Source organism: Myripristis murdjan, chromosome 9, assembly GCF_902150065.1.
Source record: "Myripristis murdjan chromosome 9, fMyrMur1.1, whole genome shotgun sequence".
NCBI lineage: Eukaryota > Metazoa > Chordata > Actinopteri > Holocentriformes > Holocentridae > Myripristis > Myripristis murdjan.
In genome coordinates, this window is record NC_043988.1 from 746062 (window position 1) to 771751 (window position 25690).

Genomic DNA, 25690 nt, shown 5'->3' on the forward strand with positions numbered 1-25690 from the left:
TTTATAAAGAATCCTGGCCTTTACTGGGCTCTACAATGCTAGATATTGTTAATTTATCTCTTAGTACTGGCATTGTGCCCAGCAGCTTTAAGACAGCTGTGGTCAGACCGCTTTTAAAGAAACCACATCTTGATTCTAGTTCTTTAAATAGCTATCGCCCAGTTTCCAATCTCCCGTTCATGTCTAAAGTGCTCGAGAGAGTTGTCTTTCAACAACTCTCCACCCATTTGGCAGTGAATCAGCTGTATGAGCCTTTCCAATCAGCTTTCAGGGCCTGTCACTCCACTGAGACAGCACTTACTAGAGTTGCCAACGATCTTCTGTTGGCTATTGATGTGGACTCTACCTCTGTGCTTTTATTACTGGACCTCAGTGCAGCCTTTGATACTGTTGATCACTCCATTTTATTAGAGAGACTAACTGAGAATTTTGGTGTCACAGGCCAGGCTCGTGCATGGCTTAACTCATACTTATCTGAAAGAACACAGTGTGTCATGTACAATAATACTAGATCCAAATTCTCCAATGTTAAATGCGGGGTACCTCAGGGCTCAGTCCTGGGTCCTCTTCTCTTTTCCCTGTACATTTCGCCACTTGGACAAATTATACGTAGCCATGGTATTAATTTCCATTGTTATGCTGATGATACTCAGCTATATTTGCCCATAAAGGCTGATGATCCCACAGAGATCAATAGATTAGAGGTCTGTCTGGCTGCGGTAAAGAATCGGATGTCACTAAATGTCCTGCTATTAAACTCAGATAAAACTGAGATGTTAGTAGTCGGCCCTCCCAGACATAGACACTGTTTTGAACAGTTAACAGTTCTACTTGACAACTGTGTGATTTCACAAAGTGTGGCAGCCAAAAATCTCGGTGTTACTTTTGATCCCTGCTTATCCTTTGACAGGCTCATTAAGGATATCACCAAGACTGCCTATTTTCATTTACGTAATATAGCACAAATTCGGTCTTCCCTGTCCATGGCTGATGCAGAGACCTTAATTCATGCATTTGTTTCAGCCAGACTTGATTACTGCAATGTTCTGTTTTCAGGTCTCCCACAGGCCAGCACCAAAAGTCTCCAGATGGTTCAAAATGCTGCAGCTAGGGTCTTAACTAGAACTAGAAAATTTGATCATATTACTCCAATTCTGGCCTCCCTTCATTGGCTTCCTGTGCATATTAGATCTGACTTTAAGGTGCTTCTGTTAACCTACAAAATCTTAAATGGGTTTGCCCCATCTTATCTTTCACATCTCCTTAAACCCTACATTCCATCGCGGGCTCTCAACTCTCAAAATGCGGGGCTGCTTTGCTTACCTAGGATTAAGAAGAAGTCAGCAGGTGGCCGGGCCTTTTCCTATCGTGCCCCGCTGCTATGGAATAACCTCCCTGCTGACGTCAGGCAATCTGAATCTGTTGATTCTTTGAAATCTAGATTAAAAACTCATCTCTTCGGCCTAACTTATGGCTGACAGTTAGTGGTACGGTGGGCTGGTTCTCTGTCTCAATGAAGTAACCCAAGCACTCACCTGCCGACGAGATTATGAGATTATTGCTCTCACGGAGCTAATTATCAATTAGTCTTCTCCAGATAATTAATGTGCCACCTTTGTCTCTGTGTGAGTGTGTGTGAATGGTTGATGTGTGTTTGTCCGAGTGCGTGCTGTCTATTTTAGATCCAGGTTGTCGTGGTGTAAGTGGCTGTGTGGCCCGGGTCCCTGGCTGCTCTGGTGCATCCAGCTTGCCTTGGCGTCATCATCCCTCATCCGCCACCTATCTATTCCCATACATTTTATTGTTTGTTATCTGTGTTTACAACATCTATTGCACGTCTGTCCGTCCTGGGGAGGGATCCCTCCTCTGTTGCTCCCCTGAGGTTTCTTCCTATTTTTCTCCCTGTTAAAGGGGTTTTTTAGGGAGTTGTTCCTCATCCGATGTGAGGGTCTAAGGACAGAGGATGTTGTATTTTTCTGTAAAGCCCTTTGAGACAAATTTGTATTTGTGATTCTGGGCTATACAAATAAATAAAATTGAATTGAATTGAATTGAAAATATAAGCAGATTGACTTGTGATTGCATGATAAATAACAATAAAAGTCTTGTAATGTTATATTCTTTCACTGCAGCCACGTCAGCCTTGTATGTGGCCTTCTGCAGGTCCCAGATGGAGCTGTAGTCCTTTGTCTCCTCCAGCTCTTGGACTTGTTATTGTCGTACCGTCTACACCTTAGAAAGGGCCAAGTCAGTGCGTTTATAGCAACAGCTATACAGAGCATGACATTCAGTGTACAACAGCAACGTGAAGGTCATACTGCAACCTGGAAAAATAACTGGAATCCCACCCACTAAAAACTGCTGGGTTAAAAAATAAACCAACTTTAACCCAACCCCCGGGTCAAAAAGGGTCCAACTACTTGCTGTGTTATTTTGACTCAAGAAATTGGGTTATGCATTTTGACCCATAATCTGGGTTAAATAAATAACCCAATTTTTCGTTTAAAATGACCCAGGATTGTAGTCAGTATAACCCAACTTATAGGTCATATTCATTTAGCCCACTCAACCCAAAAGTTGGGTTATATTGACTGAGGATTCACGGTCTCGGTCATTACTCGGTCACTTCTTACTACTTACTCTCTTTCAGTCTTCCTTGCTTCCTCCAACAATGTTTTGTTTGGGTTTCTTTGGCTCTGCTACAATTATTGTTCTGACTGATGACAGTTGCTGCTAATGACGTCATACTGTAAGGCGTTATGTCCTGTCCGTGACCTGCTCCCCCAAACTTCCACAGTGCAGGAGCAGGCTTTCAGGATGCAGAGTGGCCATGATAGAGATGCCACTCTACTCATTACATGTCAGTGTAGCATTAACATGATGTTGAAGCTGTTGTTTTAAGGCAAAATTGTTACATAGAATTGCTTTAACATTAAAACTGCATTTTTGTATGAGTACCGTTATAATATATCATATCATCAAAAATTTCAAATTTTTTGAGGGGCCCCTAGTGACCATGGGGCGCTAAACAGGTGCTTAGTTCACTTATTCCTTGGTCTGGCTCTGATAATTATTAAAACCTGAACCAGCCCGAGGCTGCTGTCAGACTCGACACTTTGAAACTTGAGCAAATTCACTTTATTTCTTTCATAAACATGGGGACAAGGTGATGGGCAAATTAGCAAGAAATGAACTAAAAACTGAAAAGAAACTAGAAATTACCAGAAAAGTTACCAGAAAGTGACATAAAAAAGTTAACAAAGAAAATGTAGCAGTAAACTTCATAATAATACTAGTGCTACTTCTACTACTACTACTACTACCAATAAAATAATAATAATAATAATAATAATAATGAATAGCAAAACATTACAAAAAGTTGCAATAAATTACTAAATAATAATTTGAGACTATTATTATTAGAACTTTTTAGAATAGATCTTCCTGAGAGTGGCTTTTTTTCTGATGTAGTAAATGGCTTACTGATTTGGATATCCATCTGGAAATTACAGGTATTCTATTCTTTACCTTATTTTTGATTTCTGCTTTGGCTAAATCAGTCTAATTAGTCTTGAGGGCATGGATACTGTGCAAAGACCAGGTTGTCCTGAAATGGATGATATCCAAGCACAACCATTTTTTCAGCAGCAGAGTTTTTTCTGGGGCCACGCTTGGAATGCAATGGAATGGAATGTCTTTATTGTCATTGCAACAAGCACAACGAAATTGAGAGGCGCAGTCCTCCTTAGTGCCATTTAAAAAATTATAAAAAGAAAAACACAAGAACATTATAAAAAGAAAACACACAAGAGCACACGAGAATAAACATATAAGGAATGCACTGTAACAGTGTAATACAGCAGGGAGAAAAAAAAGAAACTAAATAAATAAATAAAAAAAAAGTATTGTAAAAGTATTGCACATTATGTTATATTGCACTTTGTGTTCACAGTCAAATAGTATTTAGTGCGGTTATGGCTCTTGCATAAAAACTGTTTCTTAGTCTGTTTGTTCTTGCCTTTAAGGCCCTGAAGCGTCTGCCAGAGGGCCAGAGGGTCTGCCAGAGAAAACTTAAGATGTAAATCATCAGAACCAAACAATGGCTTCTTTGAAACCACTTAGTCATGTGGTATATGCCTCCCAACTTTTGTGAATGTTTGCATCGAACACATCTTTTGTGTTGACAGTACATACATTCAGTCAATATCAGTGACAAAACTATTGACTGAACATGAAGTTGGCGGAAATCCCAAGATGGATCATTAGAGTACCTGTCCAGTGTGCCTCTACCTCTTTGAAGTGAAGAGCACTCTAATATGAGCTTTATTGATTAAGCTTCACCTCTCCTGTCTGTGTAGTGAGCTAATTGAAGTCAAGCAGGCTAACTCCTCAACCACCCCTGTACTTAGCCCTCTCATACTGTATTTTGGAGAGAAGCGAATAGCTCTAGGCTCACTTTTTTACAGGCTCTTAAATCTGGAGTACACATCTCTCCAGCTGGCTCAGTTTATTGTAGTCATTTGGCCTTCCCAAAAATCCCAACCATTGCCTCACAAAATTGTGTCATACAAGCTGTTTCACCAATAAGGGTTTGGCCTTGTTCTAGGGGGAAGAAGAATGACCTCTCTTTCCAAACGTGTCTGTTGTTATAGAGAGAGAGAGACAGACTACTTGATATGTATGGAGTGACTGAAAATACAGACAGTGAGGAGTTACCCTGGCTGTGAGCTGACTTGTAAGAGGAAATGATGAAAAATGCACTTTGCTCTCGATGCAAGAAAAATTCTTGTTTTCTGTTAGCATGTTTCATTACTTTTTCACAACTCTTGCTGAGTTCATTCATAAAGGTGGAATGTAACTCTGTGTTCTTTCTGGATATATCATTAGTGAATACCATGAAGTGTGGGATTTACATTAAACCTTCATACAAGACTTTACCTACCCATAAATGTGTAATCCAGGGGTTGTCAAGTGACTGAGTGACCAACATCATGACTATGAAGCAACCTGGGGGCCGCTGTTATTGTTGTTGTAATTGTTGTTGGTATTATTGTACACTATAGCAGAGTACACTCCAAATTCAAGTTCACCCATCTGACAAAAACTCACTTTTACTTATTTTCGCTGAAAGTTGCAAAAGTCTATGAGCACTTTTACATGCACACCATATTCCTGTATTATTCGGAATATCCTCAATATTTGGGTTGCGCACGAGTCATGTAAACACACACCAAACCCAATTATGGTCATATTCCGGTTGGAGAAAATTCTGAATAAGACTCCAGGCATATGCCTGTTCTAATCAGAATATTGTGCCATGTAAACACCTTAATCAGAAAATTCCCCGTACTGGAATATTCAGTTACATCTGCGCATGCTCGATTTACAAGGAATCCTGGGTCGTCTTTGTTGTTATGGTTACTGCAAGCGGGGAGAACAGCATGGAGAACAGCAGAAAGAGCCAGCATTTTGTGAGGAGGAGACTGCAGTCTGCCTTCAGCTAATGAAAGACGTAAATATCATGTATATCGATGGGAGAAAACACAGAAATAGCGACTTCTTCTTCTTCTTCTTCTTCTTCTTCTTCTGTATTTCCGGCAGACCAGACACCTATAGGCGCATTCAGGGTCTAAAATTAGCTTTTTACCTCATCTGCCATTGGCTACTGACCTCCAAAAATTTACCGGCCAAAAATATTTTTCACCGGCCAAAAAAAAAAACAACAACAAAAAAACATGCCTTATTTGATTAAAAATAATTACCGTACGTTTTTATTTTGAAAATCCAACTTAAACATCACTTAAAGAATACAGTTATGTACAGATTAAGTTAGATTATTTTATTTATTTTAAATTAGGTTATTTCATTTCAAGGTGCTGCATCATGATCATGTATTAAATATATATTAAAAAAGTGCAACCTTTTACATTGAGTGAGCCAAATGTCTGTCTCACAGCTATGTATGTGGCAAATTTCATCATATAACATATATACAGTATTTGAAAATAACCCTATTAACTATCTTGTAACTATCTATTGCCACATTGCTCCAATTCTCTATCCAAGCCCAGCGCCATTTATTCTTAACCCTCTTAACCCTGCAGTTAAACTAGTGTCTGAGCTCCTAGATAAGCCAACCATGAAAATCATCCCTATGATTGAGCTTGTACCAGTCACTGAACCAGTCCCTGAACAAAATGGATTGTGTAGTGACACAAGCAGCCAGGTAGACACTGATATCCTGTCCACCTCTTTTCTGGATAGAAGTGTGCAGTGGCCAGAGGTATTTGAAATTCCAAAATTTTCTGCTGACGTTGAGTATCAACTCCGTCAAGGTGACCTGTTGTATCACAGGGACGCAACCTGTCTCAAAGTGACAAAAGAGTTGAAGCGTGCTATCTTGGAGAAGCTGGCCGAGACCATCTATGCATATGAAGCATATCCAGCAAAGAAAAACTTAGAGGCTGTTGCAAAAGCCTTAATAGAAATGCATCCATGTCTTAAAGAATCTGGGTCGCCCTCTGGCTGTGATGGATGGAAAAACAGTCTGAAATTCAAGATGGGTAATTACAGAACGAAAATGTCCAAGCTGGGTCGACTTGACGTCACTATCAACAGTGACAAACATGGAAGGTGCTGGTACAAATGGCGACCCTCCGAACAAACATATTAAGAAGCCAAGGAAAGGAGAAAGAAATTTCCTACCTCAGTATCCAGAGGGATTGGATGATGACAACCTGGAATCAGCTTGTCAGGTTCTGGTCAACGAAATGATGAAGACAAAGCCAAATGGGTCTCTTATTAAGAGAGAGATGGATGTGACCTTTGCTCTTCGGAGAAAAGAAGTTGTGAAAGACAAGCCTGCAATCACTCAGATTGTACAGCGATGGCCAGCTTTTTTCTCAGAAAGTCAGGTTTGTGTGCCTGTTTTGTGTATTTAAAAATGACTTTATGGCCTTAAGAGCTCTGAATGTAATATTGAATACATCTTTCATTAGAGCATTTGTTTTTTTTTTGTTTTTGCTTGTGACTGCCTTACTATCTGATTTTAAAAGATGACTTTGCACTATTCCTCTTTGTATCTTAATTGCTAATGATATCCTTTGCATGTGCATCAAGGTACACTGAAAAGATCACAGTCATCTTTTAAAATCAGATAGTAAAGCAGGAATACAATACTTCACCCTAGCTAATTATATTAAAAGAACAGTTAACCCAAAAAAGACAATTCTTGGTGTGCTGTGTTTTGTTTCAGGGTTGTTCACTCGAATGGTGGGGAAAAATCTCAAAGAGAACTTCTTTGAGGCACTTGACCGTTTCTCGCCAAACGTGATGAACCTCTTCAGGGAGAAGAGGCCTCACCGGACAGCTTTTGACTGACCTTTTACAACAGACAAAGGTGGGTTGACTTGTCTACACCAGTATACTCACTTTCTTGCCTCTCTCTATTCCTTCCATCCTTCCTTTCTTCTCATCTCCCCTTTTCTTTACTTTGCTCTGTATTTTCCTCTTAAGTCTCCTTTACTTATCTCCCCTTTCCATTTTCTCTTTTCTCTCGTCCTTTCTACTTTGCTCTTTTTCCCTGTGTTATCTCTCTTCTACTATCCTCCTCTCCTTTGCACATTTCAGTCCAGGAAATTTGAGATTTAGTAATTAATTTGTGGGAAATTTCTGGAATGGATTTGATAACTATGTATGAGTGTACTTAGTAATGTCCACTTTCTTCCAGACCACTGAGCCCACAGACATCAGGTGCCTTTGTCTCCGGGGACTGTCAGTCGTCTTGGGGGATGATCCCTCTGCTTTCTTCAAAACCTGCCCTGTACGTAACTGAATTTGTTGTAAATAATATATATATATTTTTTTAGTGATTTAATATTTTTTAGTGACTTATTGTGGCCCAAATTGTGGTTTGCAAGTTTTCTACCTTGCTCGCTTTATTTTGACAAGTTCATTCTCCTCTTAGTTTGAAGGCACTGTACAGAGCTCTACAGTGTGAGTATTTCAATCACATTGGCCCTAAAGTAGAAATGTGCAAACTGTTTTTTTTTTTTTTTTTTTTTTTTTTGTGAAACATTGTCTTTTTCCTCAAAATCATGACTTTTTTAAATTAAATATTCCTTTAACTTATATAACTTTTTTCTTGAAGTTTTATAACTTTCTCTAAAAATTCGCCCAATTTTTTTACACTTTGTAAAATATTGCATTTTTTTCTTGAAGTTTTACAAGAAAGAGAAAATTCTGAATAAGACCCCAGGCATATGCCTGTTCTAATCACAATATTGTGCCATGTAACCACCTTAGTCGGAAAACTCCCCGAACCGGAATATTCAGTCACGACTGCGCATGCTCGACTCACAAGGAATTCTGTGGCGTCTTTGTTGCTATGGTTACCTGCAAGCGGGGAAAACGGCAGGGTGAACAGCAGCAAGAGCCAGGAGACTGCAGTCTGCCTTCAGCTAATGAAAGACTTAAATATCATGGAGGATATCGATGGGAGAAAACATAGAAATAGCGACAGAAGAAGAAGAAAAAGAAGAAGACGAGGAAGAAGACTTCTTCGTCTGTTTTTCCGGCAGACCAGACGCCTATACGCGTACTGCTGCCCCCCGTGGCTGAGTGTCGCATTACGTCAGAGAGTGGAATACGCCGAAACACGGGGGCATGCCAAGTAACATGTAAACGAAATATTCCAGTTGCCGCGGTGCAGTTACCTTAACCGGAATATTGAGCCGAACCGGAATATGGTGTGCATGTAAACGTACTCACAGATGCACCTCCATGATAGTTCAGCAGATGAAAGAGTGATTGTAATTTGTGGTGACAATGACTGCAATAATGTTCACATGCAATAAGCACTAATATTGTTTAAAAATGTTCAAAGATTCTGAGGCAAGATTTTCATGCTTCAAGTTTGAATAAAACATGGAAAAAAAATGTACTTCTTTGGTTTGTTTTTTATTGTCTTAATTTGAAATTTCTAGGTTAAAAATGTAGATGAAAAAGTTTTTTTTTTTTTTTTTTACTCTTAAGATAAGTGGAATAATTGGACAAAGCAATTGATATTACTAAAGATTTTGAGTTATATTAAGTTGGTGGTTAGTACACCTGGCTTGAAGTCTTAAGTGGAATAATTGGGCAAAGCAATTGATATTACTAATGATTTTGAGTTAAATAAACTTGAACTTAGAATAACAATGTCAGCCACTCATGTTTTTAAGTGCGTTTAACTCAAGTTTTTGTAACACATTACTTAATTTTTTTAAGGCAACCGGTTTCCTAACATTTTTTAAGTAAACTCAACCGGGTTTACAGTGTGCCAAGCAGCAAAGAAATATGGTTTCACCGAGTGTAATGTACGGAGATGACAAGCCCACAAATGTAAACAGTCAAAGAAAAGCTTACTGTGGTCCCCAAACTGTCCACTTCCGTGAAATTGAGGGTTTGTGAATATGTGAATGAAAAACGAAATGAGGGGCTACCCATCACTTGCCCATCACAAGCTCAGTCTCGGCTGGTGCAGACAAATGATGCGGTGTAACGGACTAGTCTTGCACAGCACTTGCCCTCAGACTTCAGAGAGAAGCTGCTGGATTTTCAGCGGTATGTGATTAACTTAAGGAAAAAATACTCATATCCCTTGGATCAGATGGGTAATGCTGACCAAACGCCTGTGTTTTTTGACATGCCAACTTCGGTCACTATACATAAAAAAGGTGACAAATCTGTCATTGTGAAATCTACTGGAAAATTATATTTTAAAAGTTATTTTAAAGTTAAAAAGTTTGATTTAAAGGTTAAACAACAGATATCCTTGCTGTTTACAATGTGGTTTATTATTTTCAAATAAAATTATTTTCTTTATTAAAACAAGATTTGGTCATTATACACTTTTTCATCCTATAATTAGGGTCATGTTATATTCAGGTCAATACGGTAAATAGAGTTATGCAATGTCACCACAATATTTCAGTCACTCGATTGTGTTTCATAATATCTCCTCCAAAATGAAAGCAAATGGGAAAAATGAAAAATAAATAAAAATTTGGTCACAAAAAAAGGTATTGCAACTCTCCTTGCAATACCTCCTAAGTCTACCTAGGGGGCCACAGACCATCTGCTGAAAACCATGGATGCAATCCATTCATTATTTTCTCTAAGGGAGGCTTCATGCACAAAATCTTGCTGACTTGAGTGGAAATAGTCTGCTAGCTACTTTTACTGAGCTACTGTTATTTTTACTTGTGATGTCAAAAATGAACAGTGATGTAAGTGAAGAAGCAGTTCTTACTTGGGTAAATCACTTCAGCAGTCTTTGGACTTCTAACACTGCTGTACGTTTCATGTGGAAGACTTTGTCTCTTGTAAGGAAATGTGTTCCTTTAGGCTGTCGGGTGTTTGCAGAATGACATTCTCCTTTGGAATGACTTTTTGTCATTTTTTTCTTTTTGCAATATCCTGTTTGGCCTGAAGGTTTAGCACAAAATTATTGAGGCCGTGGAACCACAGCACTCATTCATAGTTTATAAACAGAAGGCATCCTTTTTGCAGGATCCTTTGTATGTCCTATCAGCTGGGCAGTGATGTCAGAAGACTGGGGGAAGCCCGGGGTCTGCAATCTAAGCTAGTGGAACAAAGCCATGTCAGTCGGATGGGGAGGGGTGTTGGTGGAAACCCAGCTGTCTGCCTGACAGAGCCACTATTGTCCCCATGCCACTGCACCGAGACCTGGATTCAACTCCCTTCATCTACCATGAACAGGATTACTGCAATTGGTCTGGCTTGGACCTTCCGGCCAGGAATGCACAATATTTTAATTAAAAGAATTTGAAAAATGTATTTGAAGTATTTTTGAGTATTTTGTAATTTGTATTTGATCAGTCTGAAGAAAAACGTTATGTGTAAAATGTTACTTCTCGGAGTGGTATTTTATAATTAAACTAAACTTGAGGTCAAAGGGTGGTGGTTATTTTAATATTATGCCTTTAAGCACTGATGATACACTATGGCAAGTTCAAGTAGCTATCATTGTTGTAATTAGCTGATGATCATATATTGTAATTACTTGATCTGTACGTTCTACCCAATTCATACTGTTAATAACAGTGTTTAACTCAGTTTTCATTCAAAATCTTCTGAATCAACCTGATGATGTATATTGTTTAAAAGCCAGGTATACTCAGATTATCATTACTAATAAAACTGTTTTTTATATCTGTGTGTGAAAAGCGTGTGAAGTAAAGTTATGTGCTGCATTCAGTCATCACTCTTTTCAGTATTCCTTCTTCCAGCCGCAGTCCTCTTCAACCCCTTACTAGAAGGCAACTGGTCAGTCTTGTGCTTGGATTCTTTTATGTAATTTCAGCCTTCCTCCAAGACCAGTCAGCATGGAATTAAAGGTATATTATTACATGTAGGGATTAGCACCAAAACGCGGAGCTTTGGGATTATGAGATTATAGATCATCTTGATACTGTGTTAAATATTATGTGAAATACTACGGAGAGGAAGCAGATAAAAAAAATCTGTTTTTTATCTGCTTAAAAGGAACTACCAGAATTTCCAAACAAAATCTCCACCTCCCCACACAGTCCGTTCAAAGGTACTATATTTTATCTTGCCAACTGTGAGTGCATTCATTGTAATATTAGCATTTTGTAAGGTAGTTTCTTTGAAACTTTTTGTAGTTAGCTGGAGGTGATGGCCACAATCAACTTTGTGTCTGATACCCAAAAGCATAGTTCAGTCATCACAAAAGAAAACTCCACTGGGAGAATTAGAAGGTGTATGAAGCCAGGCTTAGCTGGGGGTTTCCATAGTTAGCATGTAGCTGCTAGCCTGCCATCCTAACAATGACACTGACCCCTTAAGGCTTTACGAGGGTTAAAAAGAAAAACGAAATCAGCCAAAAATTGGAATCGGCAAGTCAGACTTGGAAAAAATCAGATATCGGAATCAGCCAAAAAAAATTACAATTGGTGCATCACATTGTAGTATAGCAGCACAGTCAAATGTGCTGGTATTGCAGTCAAATTAGAAAGTTCTATTCATTCTAAACATGAATGTGGCATCCAGGCTGGCCAGTGTTTCTTCTACTTTGAACACTGGTCTAACTCTGTCTGGGTTTTCCTAATGGCCAGTCCAGGTCTGGGCATGCAGTCTTCCCAGACTGTATGTTTCTAGGTCCTGAAACTTGAAATTTCCTGTTAACTCTCACTGCCAGTGATGGCTGCCAATGTGCAAAACTGCTTTGTGCAGCTTTAAACCTAATATCAGCATCCTAAAGTAGCCCTGTGTTATTACTCATTTCTTGGTCAGTCTGATAATAGCATGATTCTCTACATCATTATCAATGAATGGCCAATGTATGTCCACTATACAAGTACACAGGCTCCACTAGTCTGGCTTTAATCCAGGCCTAGTGGGGAGTTCCTGGCTCGTGTCCTGTCAGAAGTCTGGACCAGTTATTATCACAGCACAGGGAACAGAGAGCTGTTCAATGTGAAGCTGTTCAACAAAATACTGTGCACAGGGGATATCCCCAAAAACTGGGTCATTGTACTTATTGTACCAATCTACAAGGGGAAAGGGGAAACAGATGACTGTAATAATTATAGAGGCATCACTCTGGTCAGCTGTTTTGGTAAACTATTTACCAACCTACTGAACACTAGACTGTTAACAAGTTCTGTGAAGATAATAGATAGATAGATAGATAGATAGATTTTTATTGTCATTGCACAATCATATACGTATAATAATGCAACGAAATTAGGGCTCAGTCCTTTTCGGTGCAGGGGAGAATAGAAAGCATCGTGCATCTTGCTAGTTGAATAGCCAAGTCCAGTAATAGATGGCTGCAGCCATGTCTCTGATATCAGACAAAATTCAACAGTCACGGAAACACTTGTTGGGTGTGCAAGCACAGTTCGTCATCCCGTGTTCGCCATGGACCTGGCGCTGGAAAAAGCTGGGAGGCGGCGGCCCAAAGGGCTGTCCTTTCAGCCGTGTCAACGCACCGGCTCTGCAGCCTCGGCGTCCTCCGGAATGTCCTGGCAGCGATGAAAGTCCGTTGAAATTGGCATTCCGCAGCGCAATCCCAAGCTCAAAAGGTCCTGATAACTGTTGTTTCCTTTACTTGTTTACGTTTCCTCCTGGACTTGTCACTGGGAAGAACTATCCACGGAGACCCCGGTGTTCTAACGGTGTCCTCCGGAATGTCCTGGTAGCGATGAAAGTCCGGCGAAATTGGTACCTCGCAGCACAATCCCAAGCTCAAAAGGTGCTGACGACTGTACGCGTACATTGCCCAAGATAAGGTGGTGTTTTAAGCTAAAAACACAACCGTTCACACCTACAAAAACATAGAATACGGCACCGAGAGTGGAGAGCTGTAGCCGCTGCGTCTATGCGCAATAGTATACTGCATGAAAACCAGGCTGGGTTCCGGAATGGGTATTCTACCACTGATCAGATTTTTGTACTAAAACATTTTATAGACCTGTTTATTCTGAAGAAAAAGAAATTGTATTGTAGTTTCATAGACTATAGCAAAGCCTTTGATCTGGTATGGAGAGACGCACTTTGGTTCAAACTTCAGAATGCAGGCATTACTGGGAGAACATACAATCATCGTGAATATGTTTAACCATATCAAGTTATGTGTCTTTATTGATGGAGCTAAATCTGATTTCTTTGTGAGTCTAACAGGAGTAAAACAAGGAGAAAATCTCTCCCCAATATTATTTGCACTTTTTTATAAACGACCTAGAAGAGTACCTGATTCAAAACAAATGCGAGCCTGCTAGCTGTGGTGATAATTGATAACTACATCAAACTATTGGTCCTTCTGTACGCAGACGACTCCATAGCTATGGCCACCTCAAAAGAAGGTCTACAAAAAGCTATAGAATAGAATAGAATAGAATAGAATGTCTTTATTGTCACTGTACAATGTACAACGAAATTAAAAGTGCGATCCCTAATGGTAAACATTCATTCAACATTAAAACAGAAAAAAAAAATTGTAAAAAAGGACAAACAAACAAAACACATAATAAATAGAATTTAAAAACAGTAAACAGTAAAAACGCACAGGCACAAATTCACAAATTAATTGCACTGTCCCTTAGCAGCATTGAGTGCATTTACTGCATCAAATGTGCTGCTTCTGTAAAAAATGGAAATTGAAAATAAATAGTAGTAAAACAAAAGTCACAGTATTTTTCCGTCATAAAACTGAATCATATAAGAATTATCATTTTTTCTGTGACGGGGAGGAATTAGAAGCTGTCCACAGCTTTAAATACCTAGCTGTTGTTTTCAATTTCAACGGCTCCTTCAAAATAGCTATTGAAGACCTCTATAAAAGGGCCTCTAGAGCCATGTTCACTTTATTGTGTAAATGTAGAAAATTCAACTTGCATGTTTACATTAGACTAGAACTCTTCGACAGACTTGTCTCACCCGTTATGCTGTATGCCTGTGAAGTTTGGGGGTTTGAAAAAGCAGAAATCTTGGAGAAATTACATCTGAAGTTCCTCAAGTATACTCTGGGTGGTCAGAATGTCAACTTGTTCAGACATGGTCTATGGCGAATTGGGACGTTACCCACTGCACATCGATATCAAGAAAAGAATGATCGGTTATTGGGGGAATCTGCTAAATGGTAAGAAACAAAACTTAGTAAAGTGATGTGTAATTGCTTGTTCAACTTAGCTATGTCGGGTATCTATACCGCACCCTAGATTAAGTCTGTGCGACACATTTTAGATGAATGTGGCCTATCCTATATCTGGATGGAGCAAAGGTGTGACAACATCAAATGGCTCAAAATGTCTGTTGAACAAAAGCTAAAAGACCGGTTTCTTCAAGGTTGGCATTGTGGGCTACAGGGTATGAGTTCATGTGATTTTTACTGTGAATTCAAGCAGGACCTAAAGCTTGAAAAATATTTACTCATTGAGAATGTGAAGCTCCGGCAAGCTATTTGTAACCTCAGACTCTCAAACAACAGAATACCAAAGGTAATTGGGAGGTATAAAGGTATAGAGAGAAACAGGCGGTTCTGCAATTTGTGTACAGGGGACCTTCTAGGAGATTAATTCCATTTACTTTCCCTCTTACAGAAAAATATTCCTGCCTAAGTATTATGTTAAACACCCTTCTATAGTCAAATGCACAGACCTTTTACAAACAAACAGACAAAAACTGTTGTATAAACTTGGCTCTTTTCTCTGTAATGCATTTCCATTGTTCAAATGAAAATGCCCATTGCTGATTAACCCTTTTTTTGTCTTTACCATTAGTACTGTGGTGTGGAGTACCATTTGTACTCCACACCACAACTGTGGCCTTTGAGTAATAAATCTGAATCTGAATCTGAATCTGTAAATACTTTCTCCTGACTTACTTTGAGATACCAGTGTCTTGAGCTGTCTTTCCTGCTACTGTGCATATAGTCCTCCATGCTGTGGAGGAAGCAGAAGCAAGGGGGAGCAGGCATGTTATGTAAGACTCAATCTCGGTACACTGACTTTAAGGCAATTGTGAAACCATGTGGAATGGGAGTTTATGCACCCTATAACTGCAGATTTAGAGTACACTTGGCAAGATGGTGCTCTGAACAGAATGCAGAGTATGTGCAATGATGCAATTAGACATGAAATTTCAGAGATTTAATTATCCAGCTGTGTAGTCTATGTTTGCATGAGCTACAAGGAGAGATTTTGCTTTTGGAGGAAATTGGACAAAGAAATGTCATGATGTTTTAAAAGTTATGTTTTTGACTACTTGTCTATTACACAGTTCCATGTTTTGGAACAGGTAAAGGCAGTGAAGTAGATAAGATCATAGGATCAATAAGATCAACAACATTTACATTCTGCAATATTCACATTAAGACTATACTTGGAATAAGTAATGTCCATGTGGGGGTCTAGAGTAAGGTAAGTAAGACTAAATGAGAACACCTGGATTAAGCCTCATTATCTTAAGTAAGAGCACATGCTGTTGGTCTCATGGTGCTCATAAAAATCCAGAATGTAACAGAAAGCATGATTACTGGTGTGAATCTTGAGAACAAAAAATGACAAGGCAAAAAGATGTTGTTAAAAAACCTTTAGTGAGCATGAAAAATGCTTCTAAAACAAATTGTGTCAGACCATCCAGTAATTGAAAGTAAAAACCATACTGTTGCTACTGAGCAAAAGAAAATGAGTGGTTGGCCTCCAATTTGTACTGAGTTCACCCCAAGTGACCACAGGGACAGTAACAACAACTTCAGGTGAGATATCCTCATGATTATCAAGTCTTATATTCATATATTTAAGTTGCTTGTATTGAGTGATAATTCCTTTTATAGACTCTGGTGGAAGAACCTTAAACTGGCTATTAAAAAAGAGAATGCAGACATGAGAAAGGATTGACTTACAACTGGTGGTGGGCCTCTGTAAAGGAGCAAAACTGCCCTCCCATGATGCACTGGGCTCTCTCTCCTCTCTCCTTTCTCACATATCCATATTCCATTAATGCATGTTACTAACTGGCCATCTTCTCTGTCCTGTAGTTTTTTGCTCTCTCCTCTCCCTTCTCTCTTCCTCTGTTGCTTTTCAGCAGATATTTCTGCCTCTGGAGCTGTAGAGTCTGCATCCGTGATGGCAAAGCACCCACAGCCCCCCCATGATCCTGATCAACACCCACTTCTACATTATGCATTTTAGTTGTCATTAGTCATATTATTACTACTCCAATTATTAGTATTACTCAGTCCCACAATCATCACACCTATGACTATCATTCCTACTATTCTTGCCATCATTGTTCCAACTACTGCTATTACTAATATCAGAAGTTTTATTATTACTGCCATTAGTGCTATTACGATTCTGCTGTTGTTGCTACACTTATTATTGTCATTACATCACCACTGTATTTCTATACGGCTCTATGCTGAACCTGTATTGTTCTATGTCCTGCAATCTGCCCGAATATCTGGCAAATATCTGTTGGGTTTCTGAAAAGTGCCTTTAAATAACTTTTGTTATGATTTGATGCTATACAAATAAAATTGAAATGAACTGAACACATTGGAAGAGGCGGTGCGCAATAAGTGCGCACCCTCCACATCTGCTGTGTCATCCATGAGTAAAGATGCTGCCATCACCTTTCAGCAGAGAACAAAAATGATGACTATCCATGAAAAATTAGCCAGAGAACTTCATGAGCAGAAAATGAAACATCTGAAGGAAGAACATGAAATGGAAATGAAAATTCTACAAGTTGAATTGGAAATGAAGTTGGAGGAGAGATATGATGCAGAAAAGATACAGTAATGAGACAATTGTGAATACAATGAGCTACATGATTTGTAAAAAAAAAAAAAAGAAAAAAAAAAAGTGTTTTATTATTTGGATATTCATGTGTGTGTGTATTTACATCAACTCAAACCAGTCTTGTGGTTTAGTCACTCATTTAATTTTGATGCCTACTACTTTAATATTGTACAGCATAAACAATATCAAAGCAAAAATAAGCAATTATGAATACCTTTCAATTCAAGTGGTTGTGGGCCTTCCTCTCTGAGAAAGAGTTATTTCATTAAAGTACCGTATTTCACAAATTAAACGCCCACCCGAATAACCGCCGGGGCGATTATTTGCATTATATTGAGGTAACCCAAAATAAGGCTATTCACCTTATTTTTGCAGAAGTAAACAGTTAGCCGCACAATAACTGTGCGGCACTTCCGTTTTCTATCAAAATAAGAAAGCTAGCTAACGTTAGAAAAAAGGGTGTACCGTAATCTTAAAGTGACTGACTGTAAATATGTTGGACAGTAACTGTCATCACAATAATGGCCTGGTGCAGGTCTGTGTAAAAATAAATAAAGGCCTGCAGCGAATAGCCGCCTGGTTCTTTTAAACGCCCAGGGTCCAAGTTCATTTTGCATATTAAACGCCCGGGCGATTAATTGGTGAAATACGGTAATTGAATGGATTTGTCCTATCAACAAGGACTCATCTGGCTGGCCTCTGTTGCATGTTGGTCTTGATTTAGATAATCCAAATAGTCCATGTTCTCTCACAAACATTGTTAAGCAGAAGTTATACCTGCCTCCTTGGAGGATTAATTTAGGCTTCAGTTTAGTCCTAGACAAGCTCTTATCCTCCCTTTTCTAATTGGCTTAGTTTAATCTAAAACAGGCTAAGTCTACAACTGTTTTAAGATATCTATGAACCTAAGTCTAATATCTAAGTCCCTCTGAGTTAAGCAAGCTTAAATGAGCATTTTAGTCTGACTTTAAGCTTAAACCCTGTATTTGAAACCAGCTGGTAGAGTATTCCAGTTTTACTCAGGTGACTGAGGGGTATTTTACTCCTTAATCATAATATGACATCCTATTTGAGCTTTTGCATCAGATTGCATACATACAGTGATTCAACTGCTTAATGTTTTGTGCTTTTTTAGTGACATTTACAGAGAATCTGTTAACTCACATTTTGCAAAAGATGCCCAACAACAAAAACAAAAAATATTAAGCGTGTTCCGATCGCCAAGTAGTTCCCTGCAAAGTGGACTGCAAAGGGTATTCAGCCATGCTCAGTGCCATTCCAAACTACAGGGAACAAAAATGCTCAGGAAAAAGGGAACTGAACTGTGTAGGGAAGAACTGAACAGAAATTCATCAGTGTGCCGGAAGCTGACAAGAAATATTGCCCATTAATCACTGGGCCTTGCTGGAGCATCATAAACAATTGATGGAACTTATAAAATAAAACTTAACTGTCAAGTATTATTATATATTGAATGAATGAATGAATGAAATCTTTAATGCGGACTCGTGGTCCATAGAAACACAGACATGGACACATATAAACATATCACATTAAAAACAGCGTCACAAAAATAAATACAAAGGAAAATTAAACCAGGTTCTGATACAGGCTTTTGTTCCAATGGCTCTTGAGACTTGATCTGTATGGCTTCTCACAGGATTGGTCAGAGCCACAACGACGCTGTTTTCTGACACCTCAAGTCTACACATGAATCTGTACATCAGGTTCTGCAGTACTGCCAGAAAAGTATTAACTCTTCCAGTGACAAACGTTTCACTCGCACTGCACCATCTAGGTCTTCTAAGTAGGATTCTCACAGCGTCATTATATGCCCCTTGTATTTTCTCTAGGCTTGCTTTTTTATATCTTGACCACAACTGGGCAGTATATAAAGGAGTACAATAGGCTCTAAATAAAGTCACCTTTACATTGTCTGAGCACATATTGAATTTGTGTGCTAGGGTGTTTGCCTGTGCATATATTTGGCGGCATTTTCTATAAATATCATCATCATCAGTCATCTCATCTGTGATAATATGCCCAAGGTACTTGACTTTGCTATTAACACACAGATCATCATTGGATAACTTGAAATCAGTGAATCTCTGATGTTTGTCCTCTTTGGTTCTGCTGATTAAGATTACACTTTTCTTTGCATTGTATTTGATGTCATTTTCTATTCCATACACTGAGCATATTTTAAGGAGCTGCTGAAGCCCAGCACTACTTGGGCTTAGAACTACCAGGTACAACTACATTAGATGATTCACCAATGTCTCTCCTATCACGCAACCAGTCTTGCAGGCATTCAATCTTATGGACAAATCATCAACATAAAGATTAAACAGGACAGGAGACAGAATTCCTCCCTGCCTCACTCCATTGCTTACCCTAAATGGGCCAGATATACAATCTCCCCATTTTACTTGCATGGTCTGGTTGGTGTACCAATAAGCTAGAATTTTCACCAAGTACCCAGGTACACCTCGATCTCTCAACTTTGTTGAGTTTATAGTGGTTAACTCGATTAAAGGCTTTTGAAGCGTCAATGAAGTACATAAATACAGATGAGTTCAGCCCTCTATATTTGTTAACAACCTCCTTCAGTGCATATATGCACAAATCAGTGCCATGTTTGGCTTTGAAACCAAACTGATTATCTGAGGAATGGATGCACTCATTGATCCTGTCCAATATAATCATTTCAAGGACTTTTGATTGGATGCTGGCAAGAGCTATGGGCCTGTAGTTACACTATATTACCAAAAGTATTTGCTCACCCATTCAAATGATCAGAATCAGGTGTCCTAATCACTTGGCCTGGCCACAGGTGTATAAAATCAAGCACTCAGGCATGCAGACTGTGAAACAAGACATTTGTGAAAGAATGGGCCGCTCTCAGGAGCTCAGTGAATTCCAGCGTGGAACTGTCATAGGATGCCACCTGTGCAACAAATCCAGTCGTGAAATTTCCTCGCTCCTAAAAATACCATGGCAACGGCGGCGCACATGGATGCAGCAGCTGATGGCTCCCTTAATTTCAACAAAAATAGGAGCGATTCTTCTGTTTTTACTGCTGAGAATCGTACCACCTGCGTGTGTATTACTTATGACAGTAATACACTCCTCAGGAAAGGAAGTGCAAAAATTGAACTGAGTGCCGCGGACCTTGGGATTATATCTGCACTCGGCATCTTAAGATCCGACGACCAGGACGTTCGGATCGGACGTCATCGCGGGCAGTGTAGTCGACGCAGGAGGAGGGGGAGGCGAGCCGGGGTGCGACTGAGGCTGAGGAGGCTTGGACCCAAGGCTGTGCCGTTACCCAGCCTACTCCTGGCTAACGTCCGATCTCAGGAGAACAAAATGGACGAGATACGGCTCAGGCTGACCCAGCAGGGAGAGATCAGACACTGCGGCGTTCTCATCCTGACAGAGACGTGGCTACATGAAAACATACCGGATGAGGCTTTAACACTGGACGGGCGGAGCCTGTTCCGGGCCGACAGAACACAAGACTCCGGTAAGACGAGAGGGGGCGGGCTCTGTGTATACATCAATGATGCTTGGTGCACAGGTGCAGTCAGAGTGGATGGAAAATGTTCACCTGACATTGAGTTTTTACTGCTCAGATGTCGGCCATATTACCTGCCTAGAGAATTCACCAGTGTGTTTGTTGCTGCTGTTTACATTCCACCGGATGCAAATTCAAAAAATGCACTCCAGGAATTGTATGAGGTCATCAGCAGCCAGATGGCAAAACAGCCAGATGCTGTTATTATTGTTGCTGGGGATTTTAATCAAACAGACCTCAGAACTGTTCTGCCAAGATTCCACCAGCACGTCCACATCCCCACCAGAGGAAACAACACACTGGACCATGCCTACACCAATGTTCCTGGCAGCTACAGAGCCCTCCCTCGTCCTCATTTTGGCCAGTCAGACCACATCTCCCTGCTTCTCCTGCCTACCTACATCCAGCTGACAAAAAGGGTCAAACCAACTGTAAAAACAGTTAAAGTGTGGACAGATGAAGCTACAGCAGCTCTACAGGACTGTTTTGAATGCACGGACTGGCAGATGTTCAGGGATGCTGCTACCCAGGAGAACCATATTGACCTTGAAGAATACGCATCATCAGTGACATCATACATCAGCAAATGTGCTGATGATGTGGTAAAAACAAGGACAGTTAAATCATTCCCTAATGAGAAAGCCTGGATGAATGGAGAGGTGAGAGCTCTATGTAGAGCCAAAAAAGCTGCCTTCAAGTCAGGTGACAAAGAAGCCTACAACACCGCCAGAGCAAAACTGAAAGCTGGCATCAAGGAGGCAAAGCGAAGGTGTCACAGGGTGTGTGTGTGTGTGTGTGTGTGCGCGTGTGTCTGTGGGCGGGCCGATGGACACCATGTTTCCAAGCGGCGCGCCCAACCCCCTCTCCCCAGGTAATTAAGGCGATGCAGGCCAGGTGCGTGATGGACGTACGGAGGAAGACAAAAGGGGCTGCACTGTGGCGGTGGGAGAGGAGAGACGGCAGGCGGGTGCATCAGTCGAGACAGCAGCACAAGCAGACGGCCGCACAACCGGGCTACCAGGAGACGCCGGCCTACGGTCGGGAGAGCAACCCGGAGCAGCAGGGCCAGGGAAGACGCTGAGAGTATTCGTGGCGCGGGGTGCGCGGAGACGGAGCTTCGACAAGGAGACGCCGCTCCCGTTGGTCGCCACAGAGCGAGAGAGACACGCAACGTGGGAATACGGAGGGGTGAACGCTCGCGTCACCTCTCCCCCCAGATAAGTCTCTCCATTATATCGTTCCCAAATTTCTGCCAGTTTGAAGCCAGGTCCATATGGTGGCTGTAGACTTTGCAATTCTACTCCAGGGGAGGGCCATTGTTTTCTGTGGTTTTTTTTGCATGTGTTTGGTCTGCCTTTGTTGGTTAGGTAGACTTTAGTTTGAAGATCTTTTTGTTTTCCTGGTTTGACCGTTATATTTCAGTATAGTTTGCTTTGGTTGCATGTTTTGTTTTTTTTTGTTTAGTTATAATTTGGCCCATTGAGTAGATTTGGGGGACGGAGGGCCTGCTGATTTGGGTCTCTCGTACTTTCGTTTTGTCAGCCACCACACGCCACGAGGAGAGCCAGCCGCCACACGCCACGAGGAGAGCCAGCCGCCACACGCCACGAGGAGAGCCAGCCGCCGCAAGCCACAAGGAGAGCCAGCCACCACAGCGTAACGGCGAGGCCATTTGCCGGACTGCATGCGTACCATTACAACGCGGGACTACACTCCCTATCGACTCTGAGGCCCTGGTGGACTGTTCCCCACCCATCATTGACTTTGTTGCCTTGTGGTGAAATTTTTTTTCTGGGTTTTAACTTGTCTATTGTCAATTGCCATTTTTTTAACAAAAACAAAAATACAACTATTTCCCCCTCTTAAATTGCGTGCTGTCCTTCGTCAGAAACTCCCCAGTAGAGGTTGGTCTTTGATTCTTTAATAGATACACTTTCAGCCGCCCTCTAGGGCGTGACAAAGGCATCAGCAGAGACTGGAGAGAGACCTCAACACCAACAACAGCAAAGACTTGTGGCAGGCGGTCAAAAATGTGACAGGCTACAAAACCAGGAGCGCTCCCATCATGTGTGAGGCCACGTTACCAGACGAGCTAAACACATTCTATGCTCGCTTTGACCTCCTCAACAAGGAATCAGCTGTAAAGTCTACTCCGCCTCCAGAGGACCGGCCACTGTCAGTATCCACAGTGGATGTGAGGAAAGTCCTGCTGAAAGTGAATATGAGTAAAGCTGCTGGGCCTGACAACATCCCTGGCCGTTTACTAAAAACATGTGCCAACCAGCTAGTAGATGTCATTACTGACATCTTCAACATATTACTGTCACAGGAGAGTGTTCCCACCTGCTTCAAGACAGCCACCATCATCCCTGTGCCTAAAAAGTCTGCAGTGTCTAATCTAAATGACTACCGCCCTGTGGCACTCACCCCCATCCTGATGAAGTGCTTTGAGAAACTGGTTCTCCAGCACATAAAGAACAACATCCCTGCCAGTCTGGACCCTCAGCAGTTTGCATTCAGAACCAACAGATCCACAGAGGATGCCATATCCACTGCTCTCCATTCAGTCTTCACTCACCTGGAGAAAAGCAGCACCTACATCAGAATGCTGTTTGTTGACTTCAGCTCAGCTTTCAACACAATCTCCCCCATGAAGCTGATTGGAAAACTGAACACTCTGGGCATCAGTACCACTCTCTGCAACTGGATACTGGACTTCCTCACAAACAGACCCCAGTCAGTTCGGATTGGCAGTCTCTCCTCCTCCACTCTAGTGCTCAACACCGGAGCCCCCCAGGGCTGTGTGCTCAGCCCCCTCCTGTTCACGCTGTACACCCACGACTGCAACCCCCGACATGGAGAGAACTCTATTGTGAAGTTCGCGGATGACACCACCATCATCGGCCGGATTTCCAACAATGATGAGTTCTCATATCGGGAGGAAATCAACCATCTTGCAGAATGGTGCACAGACAACAACCTTCTGCTCAACGTCAGCAAAACCAAAGAGCTGATAGTTGATTTTCGAAAAAAAGAGGCAAAGACACACAACCCTGTCTACATTAATGGAGCTGAGGTGGAGCAAGTGAGCAGTTTTAAGTTCCTGGGAATCAACATAACAGAGAACCTAACATGGACTTCACATATCTCTGCCCTGGTTAAAAAAGCCCAGAAACGGCTGTATTTCTTAAGGAAACTTAAGAAAGCAAAATTCCCACGCCAAGTTCTTGTCAGCTTCTACAAAGGAGCGATTGAAAGCATCCTGACTGGAAACATCACAAACTGGCATGGGATGTGCACGGCCCAGGACAGGAAGACTCTGCAACGAGTGATTAAAACTGCCCAAAACATCATTGGCACCCATCTACCAAGCATCAGTGATATCGGGGAGGTGAGGTGCCTGCGCAGAGCCAAAAGGATCCTAAAAGACAACACCCACCCCAGCCACAGCCTGTTCACCCTGCTGCCATCAGGCAAAAGATACAGAAGTATTCGCTGCCGTACAACCAGACTACAGAGCAGCTTCTTCCCTCAGGCTGTGAGACTACTAAATGCACCATCTGCACTCCTCCATGTTTAATAATTTTATTTTCTATACAATCATTTAATCAATCAAGAGGGAACCACACTTTAATTTCATTATTCAACCTGTTGTATAATGACAAATAAACGTCATTGTATCCTTGTATCCTTGTATTCCACAGTCAACTGTCAGCTCTATTATAACAAAATGGAAGCGTTTGGGAACAACAGCAACTCAGCCACGAAGTGGTAGGCCACGTAAAGTGACGGAGAGGGGTCAGCGGATGCTGAAGCGCATAGTGCAAAGAGGTCGCTGACTTTCTGCACAGTCAATTGCTACAGAGCTACAAACTTCATGTGACCTTCAGATTAGCCCAAGTACAGTACGCAGAGAGCTTCATGGAATGGGTTTCCATGGCCGAGCAGCTGCAGCCAAGCCACACATCACCAAGTGCAATGCAAAGCGTCGGATGCAATGGTGTAAAGCACGCCGCCACTGGCCTCTAGAGCAGTGGAGACGCGTTCTCTGGAGTGATGAATCACGCTTTTCCATCTGATGGACGAGTCTGGGTTTGGAGGTTGCCAGGAGAACGGTAAATTTCAGACTGCATTGTGCCGACTGTGAAATTTGGTGGAGGAGGAATTATGGTGTGGGGTTGTTTTTCAGGAGCTGGGCTTGGCCCCTTAGTTCCAGTGAAAGGAACTTTGAATGCTTCAGGATACCAAAACATTTTGGACAATTCCATACTCCCAACCTTGTGGGAACAGTTTGGAGCGGGCCCCTTCCTCTTCCAACATGACTGTGCACCAGTGCACAAAGCAAGGTCCATAAAGACATGGATGACAGAGTCTGGTGTGGATGAACTTGACTGGCCTGCACAGAGTCCTGACCTGAACCCGATAGAACACCTTTGGGATGAATTAGAGCGGAGACTGAGAGCCAGGCCTTCTCGACCAACATCAGTGTGTGACCTCACCAATGCGCTTTTGGAAGAATGGTCAAAAATTCCTATAAACACTCTCCTCAACCTTGTGGACAGTCTTCCCAGAAGAGTTGAAGCTGTAATAGCTGCAAAAGGTGGACCGACATCATATTGAACTCTATGGGTTAGGAATGGGATGGCACTTCAGTTCATAGTATGAGTAAAGGCAGGTGAGCGAATACTTTTGGTAATATAGTGTATCTATGCTACTTATTTTTCCACTTTTGTCCTTATCAAAGGTAGTAATAAGACAGAGAGCATTAAGTCAGGCAGCA